Genomic DNA, 11,733 nt, shown 5'->3' with positions numbered 1-11,733 from the left:
GAATGGGTTCAAAGAGATAGGTTTCTCTTACTGCATCAGAGCCATGTATGGATACCACTTTCCTGTGCAGCCACCATCCAGCTAAAACTCCTACCGCTAACTACATTACAGGTAACAGTAACTGAGTTGGAAGGGACCTTGGAGGTTATCTAGTCCAACCCCCTGCTCAGGCGACCTATACTAGGGATTCGAACCGCCAACCTGATCGACAAGCTCAGTGTCTTAATCACTGAGCCACCTAGCCAGGCTAAATAACATTAGAAAAATGTTATTCTGCCGTGGCTCAAAAGCACAAGAAATAGTGCACCAAAATCCACAGATCCAGACAGCTGGTGTAAGAATGATCATTATGTTTTTGTTTTCTGTTCTTCCTTCATCTGTTAAAAATGTTCTTCCAAAGACATCTGCCAGCCCCATATGCTCCCACAGGCAAAGAGAGTGATTGCTACCTTCTCCTACTTCCTCTTTAAAAACAATTCAGCAGCAAGAGAAGAATGTTGGCCATAAATAAGAGCAAAAATGTTCTTTGGTTGCCTGCGAACTCTGCTTTTTGAAGGCTTTGTCCAGAAGTTGATAAAGAGTGGGGAATGTTTGTGTGCATTTGTGCACAAATTCTATGAAATGGCTATAGTTTTAATGCTGTTTCATATACTAGCTGGAGACCCATTCCACCCAGCCCTTTGTCTTAATATCATCCACTGTAGAATATAACCTTTCCTACAATGACCCATCAATACTCAACTCTCCAGCCAGTCAAGTCATTCAAGACTGAGTTGTGTCATCAGGCCTGGAGATATCAGAAAACTGCTGAAATATTGATATTGTTCTGATGTAATTAACATCTGCTCCTCAATCATCTTTTCAATTCTTATTTTTGAGCTTTTTGCATTTTTGAAGTTTTTAATACTAATAATATTCATATTGATTTATATATATTGTTTTTAATTTTGTTATATGACACCGATACAGCAATTCCGACCACGCTTTGCTCACAGAAGCACGAAGCCGAAAGCACTAGCCTGAAGATGATGAGTGAGACCTCGTCAAAAAGTCGCCAAGATACTCTCAACCTTACATGGGAAAAGATCTGAATATGCCAAGACCTACATATATACTACATATATAAATCAGAGCACAGCCAACCCCACCATCCAATCAGAGCACAGCCAAACCCCCAACCAATCAGAACACACCTCCACCCAATCAGAACACAGCCAAGCTCCCAACCAATCAGTTCAAACCCCCACTAGCAGTTAAAAGGAAGAAACAGCTGCAATCACACATTGCTCCTAGAAGCACGAAACTGTAAACACCAGCCTCAAGATGACAAATGAGATTTCGTCGAAATGTCGCCAAGACACTTCCAATTTTACGCGGGAGAAACCCCGAATAACCAATATAATACATACAAACACCTGCGAAAACCTCAGAATAAATATATATATATATATATATATATATATATATATATATATATATATATATATATATATATATATTATATATATTATATATATATATATGTCTTTGGTTGTTCGGATATCTCCCGCATAAAATTGGAAGTGTCTTGGCGACGTTTCGACGAAGTCTCATTCATCATCTTCAGGCTTCAGCTTCGTGCTTCTGGGAGCAATGTGTGATTGCAGCTGTTTCTTCCTTTTTAACTGCTTTTTAACTGATTGGGTGGGAGCTTGGCTGTGCTCTGATTGGATGGGGTTTTTCTGTGCTCTGATTGGCTGGGGTGTGTCCTGTGTTGGTGGGGGCTTGGTTGTGCTCAGTCTAATCTGTGCTGCAGGGGGATTTGAGCTGGTGAGCTGCACTGCTATTGTTTGGCTTCGTGGTCGTGCTACATCTTCGTAGTGGGTGTCAGTCTGCTGCATGTATGGATTGGAGGGGTTTGAAATGGCTAATGTTGCAGCTGCAGTCTGGCTTCTGGTCCTTGGTCGTGCTTCCTGATCAGTGTGGGTTTGGGTATGCTTTCTGGGTGGATGTGTGGTGGTGACATCCTGTGTGGACCTCGTGAGTGTGGGTCTGGTGTCATTCCTCGTGTTAGGGACACGTTTGTCAATAAGGGCAGGTTTCCAAATGGCTGGTAGGCGGGAGGTATCATCTCGTTTGTTCATGCTGTGTGGGCGTATTTCTATCTCGATGGCTTCTCTGATTATTCTGTTGTTAAAGTGTTCAGTTTTGGCGATAGTTCTGGTCCTTTTAAAGTCAATATCGTGTCCTGTGACTTTAAAGTGTTGGACCAGGGAAGAAGTTGGTTCCTCTTTTTTGAATGAGTTCTTGTGTTCTTCAATGCGTGCACTTATTCTTCTGTTGGTTTGTCCAATGTATGTGGTGGGGCAGGCGGTGCATGGGATTTCATATACTCCTTGATTTTCTAACTCAATTTTGTCTTTGGGGTTTCTTAGGATGGTGGATATTTTTTGGTTTGTGCAGAATGCTGTCTTGATGTTATGTTTGTGGAGGATCTTGCTGATTCTGTCTGTGGTGCCTTTTATATATGGGAGGAGGGCTGTGCCATTTTCTTGCTCTCTGTCTTGGGTTTTAGTGGGGGGTTCTTTTTGGATTAGTTTGGTAATCTTATTTCTCTGGAATCCAAACACGGGAGAAAACCCGAACACGGGAGAAAAACCAAACACGGGAGAAAACCCGAACAACCAAAGACCTATATACAAACACCCGTGAAAACCTCAGAAAACAAATATATATATATATATATATATATATATATATAGGTCTTTGGTTATTCGGGTTTTCTCCCGCGTAAAATTGGAAGTGTCTTGGCGACGTTTCGACGAAGTCTCATTCGTCATCTTCAGGCTTCAGCTTCAGCTTCAGCTTCGTGCTTCTGGGAGCAATGTGTGATTGCAGCTGTTTCTTCCTTTTTAACTGCTAGTGGGGGTTTGAACTGATTGGGTGGGAGCTTGGCTGTGCTCTGATTGGATGTGGGGTTTTTTTGTGCTCTGATTGGCTGGGGGTGTGTCCTGTTTGGGTGGGGGCTTGGTTGTGCTCTGATTGGATGGTGGGGTTGGCTGTGCTCTGATTTATATATGTAGTATATATGTAGGTCTTGGCATATTCAGATCTTTTTCCATGTAAGGTTGAGAGTATCTTGGTGACTTTTTGACGAGGTCTCACTCATCATCTTCAGGCTAGTGCTTTCAGCTTCGTGCTTCTGTGAGCAAAGCGTGGTCGGAATTGCTGTATCGGTGTCATATAACAAAATTAAAAACAATATATATAAATCAATATGAATATTATTAGTATTAAAAACTTCAAAAATGCAAAAAGCCCCCACCCAAACAGGACACACCCCCAGCCAATCAGAGCACAAAAAAACCCCACATCCAATCAGAGCACAGCCAAGCTCCCACCCAATCAGTTCAAACCCCCACTAGCAGTTAAAGGAAGAAACAGCTGCAATCACATTGCTCAGAGCTGAAGCCTGAAGATGACGATGAGATTGCCGAACGTCGCCACACTTCAATTTACGCTGGAGAAAACCCGAACAACCAAAGACCTATATACAAACACCCGTGAAAACCTCAGAAAACATATATATATATATATATTTGTTTTCTGAGGTTTTCGCGGGTGTTTGTATGTAGGTCTTTGGTTATTCAGGTTTTCTCCCGCGTAAAATTGGAAGTGTCTTGGCGACGTTTCGACGAAGTCTCATTCGTCATCTTCAGGCTTCAGCTTCGTGCTTCTGGGAGCAATGTGTAATTGCAGCTGTTTCTTCCTTTTTAACTGCTAGTGGGGGTATATATATATTTGTTTTCTGAGGTTTTCGTGGGTGTTTGTATGTAGGTCTTTGGTTATTCGGGTTTTCTCCCGCGTAAAATTGGAAGTGTCTTGGCGACGTTTCGACGAAGTCTCATTCGTCATCTTCAGGCTTCAGCTTCGTGCTTCTGGGAGCAATGTGTAATTGCATCTGTTTCTTCCTTTTTAACTGCTAGTGGGGGTTTGAACTAATTGGGTGGGAGCTTGGCTGTGCTCTGATTGGATGGGGTTTTTCTGTGCTCTGATTGGCTGGGGTGTGTCCTGTGTTGGTGGGGGCTTGGTTGTGCTCAGTCTAATCTGTGCTGCAGGGGATTTGAGCTGGTGAGCTGCACTGCTGCTGTTTGGCTTTGTGGTGGTGCTACACCTTGGTAGTGGGTGTCTCTCTGCTGCATGTATGGAATGGTGGGGTTTGAAGTGGCTAATGTTGCAGCTGCGGTCTGGCTTCTGGTCCTTGGTCGTGCTTCCTGATCAGTGTGGGTTTGGGTGTGCTTTCTGGGTGGATGTGTGGTGGTGACATCCTGTGTGGACCTCGTGAGTGTGGGTCTGGTGTCATTCCTCGTGTTAGGGACACGTTTGTCAATAAGGGCAGGTTTCAAATGGCTGGTAGGCGGAGGTATCATCTCGTTTGTTCATGCTGTGTGGGCGTTTTCTATCTCGATGGCTTCTCTGATTATTCTGTTGTTAAAGTGTTCAGTTTTGGCGATAGTTCTGGTCTTTTAAAGTCAATATCGTGTCCTGTGACTTTAAAGTGTTGGACCAGGAAGAAGTTGGTTCCTCTTTTTGAATGAGTTCTTGTGTTCTTCAATGCGCACTTATTCTTCTGTTGGTTTGTCCAATGTATGTGGTGGGGCAGGCGGTGCATGGGATTTCATATACTCCTTGATTTTCTAACTCAATTTTGTCTTTGGGGTTTCTTAGGATGGTGGATATTTTTGGTTTGTGCAGAATGCTGTCTTGATGTTATGTTTGTGGAGGATCTTGCTGATTCTGTCTGTGGTGCCTTTATATATGGGAGGAGGGCTGTGCCATTTTCTTGCTCTCTGTCTTGGGTTTTAGTGGGGGTTCTTTTGGATTAGTTTGGTAATCTTATTTCTCTGGAATCCAAACACGGGAGAAAACCCAACACGGAGAAAAACTAAACACGGGAGAAAACCCAACAACAAAGACCTATATACAAACACCCGTGAAAACCTCAGAAAACAATATATATATATATATATATATATATATATAGGTCTTGGTTATTCGGGTTTTCTCCGTAAAATTGAAGTGTCTTGGCGACGCTTCGACAAGTCTCATTCATCTTCAGGCTTCAGCTTCAGGCTTCTGGGAGCAATGTGATTGCAGCTGTTTCTTCCTTTTAACTGCTAGTGGGGTTTGAACTGATTGGGTGGGAGCTTTGTGCTCTGATTGGATGTGGGGTTTTTGTGCTCTGATTGGCTGGGGTGTGTCCTGTTTGGGTGGGGGCTTGGTTGTGCTCTGATTGGATGGTGGGGTTGGCTGTGCCTGATTTATATATGTAGTATATATGTAGGTCTTGGCATATTCAGATCTTTTCCATGTAAGGTTGAGAGTATCTTGGTGACTTTTGACGAGGTCTCACTCATCATCTTCAGGCTAGTGCTTTCAGCTTCAGGCTTCTGTGAGCAAAGCGTGGTCGGAATTGCTGTATCGGTGTCATATAACAAAATTAAAAACAATATATATAAATCAATATGAATATTATTAGTATTAAAAACTTCAAAATGAAGCCCCACCCAAACAGGACACACCCCAGCCAATCAGAGCACAAAACCCCACATCCAATCAGAGCACAGCCAAGCTCCCACCCAATCAGTTCAAACCCCACTAGCAGTTAAAGGAAGAAACAGCTGCAATCACACATTGCTCCCAGAAGCTGAAGCCTGAAGATCGATTTGAGACTTATTTAAAACATTTGTGCAGCAGCCCATCTTCCACCTTTGGGCAGTTGCCAATAAAAGTTAAACCAACTGGTTTTGTTGGTAAAAATAATAGTCCGAAGATCAATAGACATTATTTGGCCAACAGAATTGTTCAAAAGGTGCGCTTGATAACCTTTACCAATTAATATCTGATTCTATAATAGTTTCTTTAACTTGGCAAACACATTTTTTTTGCATTTTATTGTGTCCCTTGAATATAATATTGCAGCTCATTCATAAATATAAAACATTTCTCAAAGAATGATTTTTCCAATAACTCCTTTGTATATTGTTTTCTGAGGTTTTCGTGGGTGTTTGTATGTAGGTCTTTGGTTATTCGGGTTTTCTCCGTAAAATTGGAAGTGTCTTGGCGACGTTTCGACGAAGTCTCATTCATCTTCAGGCTTCAGCTTCAGGCTTCAGCTTCAGGCTTCTGGGAGCAATGTGTAATTGCAGCTGTTTCTTCCTTTTAACTGCTAGTGGGGTTTGAACTGATTGGGTGGGAGCTTGGCTGTGCTCTGATTGGATGTGGGGTTTTTGTGCTCTGATTGGCTGGGGTGTGTCCTGTTTGGGTGGGGCTTGGTTGTGCTCTGATTGGATGGTGGGGTTGGCTGTGCTCTGATTTATATATGTAGTATATATGTAGGTCTTGGCATATTCAGATCTTTTCCATGTAAGGTTGAGAGTATCTTGGTGACTTTTGACGAGGTCTCACTCATCATCTTCAGGCTAGTGCTTTCAGCTTCAGGCTTCTGTGAGCAAAGCGTGGTCGGAATTGCTGTATCGGTGTCATATAACAAAATTAAAAACAATATATATAAATCAATATGAATATTATTAGTATTAAAACTTCAAAATGTAAAAGCCCCACCCAAACAGGACACACCCCAGCCAATCAGAGCACAAAACCCCACATCCAATCAGAGCACAGCCAAGCTCCCACCCAATCAGTTCAAACCCCACTAGCAGTTAAAGGAAGAAACAGCTGCAATCACATTGCTCCCAGAAGCTGAAGCCTGAAGATGAATGAGACTTGCCGAACGTCGCCACACTTCAATTTACGCTGGAGAAAACCCAACAACCAAAGACCTATATACAAACACCGAAACCTCAGAAAACATATATATATATATATATTTGTTTTCTGAGGTTTTCGTGGGTGTTTGTATGTAGGTCTTGGTTATTCGGTTTTCTCCGTAAAATTGAAGTGTCTTGGCGACGTTTCGACGAAGTCTCATTCGTCATCTTCAGGCTTCAGCTTCAGGCTTCTGGGAGCAATGTAATTGCAGCTGTTTCTTCCTTTTTAACTGCTAGTGGGGGTATATATATATTTGTTTTCTGAGGTTTTCGTGGGTGTTTGTATGTAGGTCTTTGGTTATTCGGGTTTTCTCCCGCGTAAAATTGGAAGTGTCTTGGCGACGTTTCGACGAAGTCTCATTCGTCATCTTCAGGCTTCAGCTTCGTGCTTCTGGGAGCAATGTGTAATTGCAGCTGTTTCTTCCTTTTTAACTGCTAGTGGGGGTTTGAACTAATTGGGTGGGAGCTTGGCTGTGCTCTGATTGGATGGGGTTTTTTGTGTGCTCTGATTGGCTGGGGGTGTGTCCTGTTTGGGTGGGGGCTTGGTTGTGCTCAGATTAATCTGAGTTGCTGGGGGATTTGAGCTGGTGAGTTGCATTGCTGTTGTTTGGCTTCGTGTTTGTGGTTGTGCTACATCTTCATAGTGGGTGTCTGTCTGCTGTATGTATGAATTGGAGGGGTTTGAAATGGCTAATGTTTCAGCTGCGGTCTGCCTTCTGGTCCTTGGTCGTGCTTCATGATCAGTGTGGGTTTGGGTCTGCTTTCTGGGTAGATGTGTGATGGTGACATCCTGTGTGGACCTTGTGAGTGTGGGTCTGGTGTCATTCCTCGTGTTAGGGACTCGTTTGTCAATAAGGGCGGGTTTCCAAATGGCTGGTAGGCGGGAGGTGTCATCTCGTTTGTTCATGCTGTGTGGGCGTTTTTCTATCTCAATGGCTTCTCTGATTATTCTGTTGTTAAAGTGTTCAGTTTTGGCGATAGTTCTGGTCTTTTTAAAGTCAATATCATGTCCTGTGACTTTAAAGTGTTGGACCAGGGAAGAAGTTGGTTCCACTTTTTTGAATGAGTTCTTGTGTTCTTCAATGCGTGCACTTATTCTTCTGTTGGTTTGTCCAATGTATGTGGTGGGGCAGGCGGTGCATGGGATTTCATATACTCCTTGATTTTCTAACTCAATTTTGTCTTTGGGGTTTCTTAGGATGGTGGATATTTTTCTGTTTGTGCAGAATGCTGTCTTGATGTTGTGTTTGTGGAGGATCTTGCTGATTCTGTCTGTGGTGCCTTTTATATATGGGAGGAGGGCTGTGCCGTTTTCTTGTTCTTAATCCAAAAAGAACCCCCCACTAAAATCCAAGACAGAGAACACCGGAGAAGACGCCTAGAGAGTACCTGGAGGTCCAGCCGTTCTGAAGCTGATCGGACACTAGTTAGGTCTTTTTTGAAAGCCTACCTAGTGGCACTGAGGGTTGTGAAATGTTCCTACGTTTCCACCCTCATTGCGTCGGCAGATAACCGCCCGGCTGCGCTGTTTCGGATGACCTGTTCCCTTCTACACCAGGGGGGACGGGATGACCCCTTGCAGGGATGTGCTGAGGAGTTTAGTGGTTATCTATACGACAAAATCGCTCAGCTTCGGGATAGTTGGACCAAGATTGTGATGATCCGGATGAGATGACTGAGACACGTCTTGTTGATGTTGTTTGGGATGAGTTTGATTCTGTGGCTCCCGAGGACATGGACAGGCTGCTGGGGAGGTTACATGCCACTACATGTTTACTGGACCCGTGTCCCTCTTGGCTGGTGCTGGCCACTCAGGAGGTGACACGAGGCTGGCTCCGGGGAATTATAAACGCTTCTTTGTTGGAGGGGGTCTTTCCCCGCCGCCTTGAAAGAGGTGGTGGTGAGACCCCTCCTTAAGAAGCCTTCCCTGGACCCAGCTATTTTAGGTAATTACCGTCCAGTCTCCAACCTTCGCTTTGTGGCGAAGGTTGTAGAGTGTGTGGTGGCATGGCAGCTTCCCCAGTACCTGGATGAAGCTGTCTATCTAGACCCATTCCAGTCCGGCTTCCGGTCCGGGTATAGCACGGAGACAGCTTTGGTCGCGTTGGTGGATGACCTCTGGAGGGCCAGGGATAGGGGTTGTTCCTATGCCCTGGTCCTGTTAGATCTTTCATCGGCTTTTGATACCATCGACCATGGTATCCTGCTGCGCCGGTTGGAGAGTTTGGGAGTGGGAGGCACCGTTTATCGGTGATTCTCTTCCTATCTCTCTGACCGGTCGCAGACAGTGTTGACAGGGGGGCAGAGATCGACCGCGAGGCGCCTTACTTGTGGGGTGCCTCAGGGGTCGATTCTCTCGCCTCCTGTTCAACATCTATATGAAGCCGCCAGCGAGGTCATCAGTGGCTTCGGGGTGAGTTATCAGCTGTACGCTGATGACACTCAGCTGTACTTTTCCACCCCGGGCCACCCCAACGAAGCTGTCGAAGTATTGTCCCGCTGCCTGGAGGCCGTACGGGTCTGGATGGGGAGAAACAGACTCAGACTCAATCCATCCAAGACTGAGTGGCTGTGGATGCCGGAACCCCAGTACAGTCAGCTGCAACCGCGGCTGTCTGTTGGGGGCCAGTCACTGGCCCCAACAGAGAGGGTATGCAACTTGGGCGTTCTCCTGGATGGACGGCTGTCGTTTGAAGATCATCTGGCGGCCGTCTCCAGGAGACCCTTTTACCAGGTTCGCCTGGTTCGCCAGTTATGCCCCTTTCTGGACCAGGATGCCTTATGCACGGTCACTCATGCCCTTGTCACTTCTCGTCTGGATTATTGCAATGCTCTCTACATAGGGCTACCCCTGAAGTGCACTCGGAGACTCCAGTTAGTCCAGAATGCAGCTGCGCGGGTGATTGAGGGAGCTCCATGTTGCTCCCGGGTAACACCACTCCTGCACAGTCTGCACTGGCTACCTGTGGTCTTTCGGGTGCGCTTCAAGGTTCTGGTTACCACCTTTAAAGCGCTCCATGGCTTAGGGCCCGGGTACTTACGGGACCGCCTGCTGTTACCTTATGCCTCCCACCGACCCGTACGATCTCACAGAGAAGGTCTTCTCAGGGTGCCGTCCGCCAAGCAATGCCGGCTGGCGGCCCCCAGGGGAAGGGCCTTCTCTGTTGGAGCACCTACTCTCTGGAACGAACTTCCCCCTGGTTTGCGCCAATTATCTGACCTTCGGACCTTTCGCCGGGAATTAAAAACTTATTTATTTATCCAAGCGGGACTGGCTTGATTTTTAAATTTCCAAATTTTAATTTTTTGTAATTTTATATGGGGTATTTTAGGTTGGGTCAATTGACGGTTTTAATTTGGCCATTATTGAATATGTATTTTAAATTGATATTTTAATTTTGTATATTTAATTGTTTTAACTTTGGCTGTACACCGCCCTGAGTCCTTCGGGAGAAGGGCGATATAAAAATTTAAATAAATAAATAAATAAATAAATAAATAATCCTGTATCTGATAGGCTTAAATCTTCTGGAGTATTGGCTATTTCTGCCAGCTTGGGATCATTTGCAAATATTCTGAATTTTAGTTAATTTTAACTGCAGATCACCATTCTTCCAGTCAAAACACCAAATGGTTACTGAAAATAGTTTCACTGAACTGCTTCTATCTAAGGCATGCGGTATATTAGGTGACATTCTTCAAATAGTTTCAAACATTCTCAATAGAACATGATATAAATTACTGAATAGCATTAATAATTAACAGATTTTTGAATACTTGACTATCTGATAGACAAGAAACCCATTAATGTGATACTATTTTGTTACTTATTGTGAAGATCAGGATCTCTAAGATCAAGATCTCTAAGCCAGGTTGTAATTATTGCAAAGCACAAGTCTCTGCCACTTTTTTTTTTAAATGTTGTTGTTTTTAAAGTAATAACAAAAAAGGAACAAAACACAAAAATACATACATTATAAAAACACAAAGCAAGTGTTTTAAAATATATGAAAAAATACAATAGAAAAAATAGAGTAAATATAATTACTACATACAGTATATAGGTATGTGTATATTGAAGATGCAATACAGTAACACGTGATATAAATAAAATGTGTAAAGATATGGATATAGATAGCTCTCAGTTTATAACCATTCATTAAATAATTGTTCAAAGTTACAACGGCACTGAAAAAACTGACATAACAATTGTTCACACTTACAACCATTGCAGCATCTCTATGGTCACGTGATCAGAATTTGGATGCTTGGCAACTGGCATGTATTTATGACAGTTGCAGTGTCCCAGGTCATGTGATCACCTTTTGTGACCTGATAAAGTCAGTGGGGAAGCCAGATTCATTTAACAATCATATTGCTAACTTAACAGATGCAGTGAACAACTGTGGCAAGAAAGGTCATAAAATGGGGTAAAGCTTATTTAACAACTGTCTTGCTTAGCAGTGGGAATTTTGGGCTCAAAATTGGTCATAGGTTGAGGACTACCTGTAGATGGCCGCCATTAAATCCCACCCTTTGGGAAAAGATATTTGCTCTAAAAATGAATATTAATTTGTATTCTGAAATATATCCTGAAATATATCAAATGTCTGGAAAATGTTTTCAGAAATATTTTTTAATTTTTTAATGGGCTTCTTCAATTCTGAAATATCTTTACATAAAATGTAATTACCAATTAATAAGGGAGGATTTGATTTTCAGAATCTGGAGCTGTAGTCCAATGTTAGCCTTTAAAGCTGGCCACCTCACAGGATTGTTGTTATGGAGAAAATATGAGGAAGATGTGTTGGATATGCTTGTCGCTTTGAGTTATCTATAAAAATAATAAATGCAAGAAATAAATAATAATAAAAAAATCAATCATGCCTATTGTCAAATATGAAATTCTGGATTGAAGACCTGA

Source organism: Ahaetulla prasina, chromosome 2 (genome assembly GCF_028640845.1).
Source record: "Ahaetulla prasina isolate Xishuangbanna chromosome 2, ASM2864084v1, whole genome shotgun sequence".
NCBI lineage: Eukaryota > Metazoa > Chordata > Lepidosauria > Squamata > Colubridae > Ahaetulla > Ahaetulla prasina.
Note: the sequence above shows the minus strand (reverse complement) of the source record.